The sequence below is a fragment of the Macaca mulatta genome, chromosome 13 (assembly GCF_049350105.2).
Source record: "Macaca mulatta isolate MMU2019108-1 chromosome 13, T2T-MMU8v2.0, whole genome shotgun sequence".
In the NCBI taxonomy this organism is placed as follows: domain Eukaryota; kingdom Metazoa; phylum Chordata; class Mammalia; order Primates; family Cercopithecidae; genus Macaca; species Macaca mulatta.
The window spans coordinates 12,687,843-12,691,556 of NC_133418.1; the positions used below are offsets into that span (position 1 = coordinate 12,687,843).

The 3,714-nt window shown below is 49.5% G+C and overlaps 1 pseudogene across 1 annotated transcript; it reads left to right on the forward strand.

The window, feature by feature from the left end:
• Window positions 1-789: 789 nt before the first annotated feature.
• LOC712631 (glyceraldehyde-3-phosphate dehydrogenase pseudogene) lies at window positions 790-1,969 on the forward strand (annotated as a pseudogene). Its single transcript, XR_013566.5, has one exon. The product of XR_013566.5 is annotated as a glyceraldehyde-3-phosphate dehydrogenase pseudogene (transcript).
• Window positions 1,970-3,714: the final 1,745 nt, after the last annotated feature.

Here is a 3,714-nt window from a genome sequence, read left to right on the forward strand (position 1 = left end):
TGAGGATTAAAATGCCTGGCACGAACCAATGTGGTGGGTCAAATCAGTCAGTCCAGCATTTTGGGAGGCTGAGGCAAGAGATCACTTGAGGCCGGGAGTTTGAGACCTGCCTGGGCAACACAGTGAGATCCCACCTCTAAAAGTAACTAAATAAAATAAAAACAAAAATTAAAATGTCTCGGCCGGAATAAAAATGAAACAAACCGCATCAAAACTGAGAGGCTAAGAACAATGTGGAATTTCTGACAATTGCATGGGTTTCTGGATAGTTCAGCTGGCCTCACCTGAGCTCATAGGACCTCTTCAGTCAATTTCAGTGGGCTGGGGACCCCGCCCACTGACTGCTCAGCCTCTCTCCTGGTTATTTATCCTGGGTGTTGCTGCCACAAGGCGACCTCCAGGCATGCATTTACCAAGCTGCCACTTGTGCCCACTTCACAGTGTCCTAGAAATCCAAGCAAGCCCCATGGTCAAGCCCTGAGGCAATGTGGAGGCAACTTAGCCTCTGACTCTTGGTGGGAAGAGGGGCAAAGGGTTTTTGGCCATACCCAAGGCTCCGCTTTTGCTCAGGATGATGCCTCATAAAAGACAGAATTCTGTGTTTTCTCCACATACAGCATCGTTGGTTTTTTTCTACCGTACCACAACCACCTTCCAAATGCCAGGGATGTTTTCATATGCTAGCATGATTCCCTTGCTGGCTGTCAGACACTGCACTCTACCCTATCAATAGGTGTGACTACCATGCTGTTGCTATTCTCATCTTTCAGACTTAAGAAAGCTATAGGTTCTCTGCTCCTCCTGTTCGACAGTCAGCCACGTTTTCTCGTGCATCGCCAGCGCATCCCTGAGACACCATGGGGAAGGTGAAGGTCGGAGTCAATGGATTTGGTTGTATTGGGCGCCTGGTCACCAGGGCTGCTTTTAACTCTGGTAAAGTGGATATTGTTGCCATCAATGACCCCTTCATTGACTTCAACTACATGGTTTACATGTTCCAGTATGATTCCACCCATGGCAAATTCCATGGCACCGTCAAGGCTGAGAACGGGAAGCTTGACATCAATGGAAATCCCATCACCATCTTCCAGGAGCGAGATCCCTCCAAAATCGAGTGTGGTGATGCTGACACTGAGTACGTCGTGGAGTCCACTGGTGTCATCACCACTACGGAGAAGGCTGGGGTTCATTTGCAGGGGGAAGCCAAAAGGGTCATCATCTCCGCCTCCTCTGCTGAAGCCCCCATGTTCATCATGGGTGTGAATCATGAGAAGTATGACAACAGCCTCAAGATCGTCAGCAATGCCTCCTGCACCACCAACTGCTTAGCGCCCCTGGCCAAGGTCATCCATGACGACTTTGGTATCATGGAAGGACTCATGACCACAGTCCACGCCATCACTGCCAGTTTTCCTCCGGGAAACTGTGGCGTGATGGCCACGGGGCTCTCCAGAACATCATCGCTGCCTCTACTGGCGCTGCCAAGGCTGTGGGCAAGGTCATCCCTGAGCTGAACAGGAAGCTCACTGGCATGGCCTTCCGTGTTCCCACTGCCAACATGTCAGTGGTGGACCTGACCTGCCGTCTGGAAAAACCTGCCAAATACAATGACATCAAGAAGGTGGTGAAGCAGGCGTCGGAGGGCCCCCTCAAGGGCATCCTGGGCTACACTGAGCACCAGGTGGTCTCCTCCGACTTCAACAGCAACACCCAGTCTTCCACCTTCGATGCTGGGGCTGGTATTGCCCTCAACGACCACTTTATCAAGCTCATTTCCTGGTATGACAACTAGTTTGGCTACAGCAGCAGGGTGGTGGACCTCATGGCCCACATGGCCTCCAAGGAGTAAGACCCCTGGACCACCAGCCCCAGCGAGAGCACAAGAGGAAGAGAGGCCCTCACGGCTGGGGATTCCCTGCCACACTCACTCCCCCACCACACTGAATCTCCACTCACAGTTTCCATGTAGACCCCCTGAAGAGGGAAAGGGCTTAGGGAGTCCCACCTTGTCATGTACCATCAATAAAGTACCCTGTGCTCAGGAAAAAAAAAAAAAAAGAAAGCTATAGAACTTGCCCACGATTAAGACTGCAAAGGAGTGGAGCAGAATTACAAGATGAGCGGTCTCTGGATCCTACGCCTGTCCCAGCCAACACTGCAGCCTCTGCAACCACTTATATCTCACAAGGGTCAGAATGAGCTTGGTAAATATCCCTCCACCAGAGAGCTCATCTGCCGTGCAACAGCATTGAGTGTGGGCCCTGGAACTCAGAACAACTGTGACTGTGCAGACCTGCCAGGAGTCAGGTATGAAGCCATTCCCCTCTCATGACTGCCTGTCAGGCCCAGAACTGGACAATCCAACAGCCTGGAAGTTGTTCTCTTCAAGCAAATTGAGTTAGCCCAGGTGCTCAGAGGGGGAGCTAATGGATGTGGGCTAACCATGAAATTGAGCCCATCTATCAGGTTGGTGCAAAAGTAATTGTGGCTTTTGCCATTACTTTTGATTGCAAAAACCGCAATTACTTTTGCACCCACCTCATAGTGTGGCATAATTTCATGGTTAGCTTTTATCCATTAGCTCCCCTTCCCCGCAAAAGCCAAAGCCAGAACGAAGTTAAAGTGGTGAAGGCGAATGTTATACAGGATCACCACAACAGGGGAAAAGAGATCCCGCTGTAGAACTGGGCTCCATTCTGAATACAACAGGGAGAAGGGATTTATCACCAAGGAGCAGGGGTCGGAGGATGGAAAAATACTAAGAGAAAATTGCACCAAGTCTGGGGAGAATACCGGCTGAACAGACCTGACAGGATTCCTGCTGAAGGCAGGCCAAGGTGATCAGACAGCAAAACTGTGAAAAATTTTAATCAGGTGTCAAAGGTCGGGCATTCTTGTTAAAATGACTTAGTAAGGTTTTTGCTAAAACTGGATTTCACATGGAAGAGCACAGATGGGTATTTACAGTCTGCCTAACGCTTGGACAAGCAAAGAATCTTTGTTACTAGTTCCCTTTCAGAGAATCAGAACTCCCAGTAAGCCTAATTAACTAGTTATAACTAGCCCTTCCTTGTTCTGGACTCTCTCAGTTTCAGCTGTGAAAGTTCTCCTGGGGACCCCACTCAGTCCTGGACAAACGGGAATAGTTGGTCACCCGGTTACTAGACTGATCTGCTCTCTGCCTATGAGTCTCAGATAACATTTGGTCCCTGAACAACTAATGGAATGAGAAAAGTCTTCCTTGACCGATTTTGTTCGCCACTCTGATGTCAGAGTCCAGTATGGAGCTTGGCACCAAGTGAGAGATCATAAAACACTTGTTGAGGGCCGGGCCTGGTGGCTCACACCTGTAATCCCAGCACTTTGGGAGGCTGAGGTGGGTGGATCATGAGGTCAGGAGTTCAAGGCCAGCCTGACCAACATGGTGAAATCCTGTCTCTACTAAAAATACAAAAATTAGCTGGGCATGGTGGCGTGTGCCTATATTCCCAGGTACTCAGGAAGCTGAGACAGGAGAATTGCTTGAACCAGGAGGCAGAGGTTGCAGTGAGCTGAGATCACACCACTGCACTCCAGCCTGGGCAATAGAGCTAGACTCTATCTCAAAACAAACAAACAAACAAAAAAAACTTGTTGAATAAATGAGCATGTGAATGCATGAGTAAATGAATCTAGTTCAGAAGAGGTGGCCCTGATTCCTACCTCCCAAGTGGG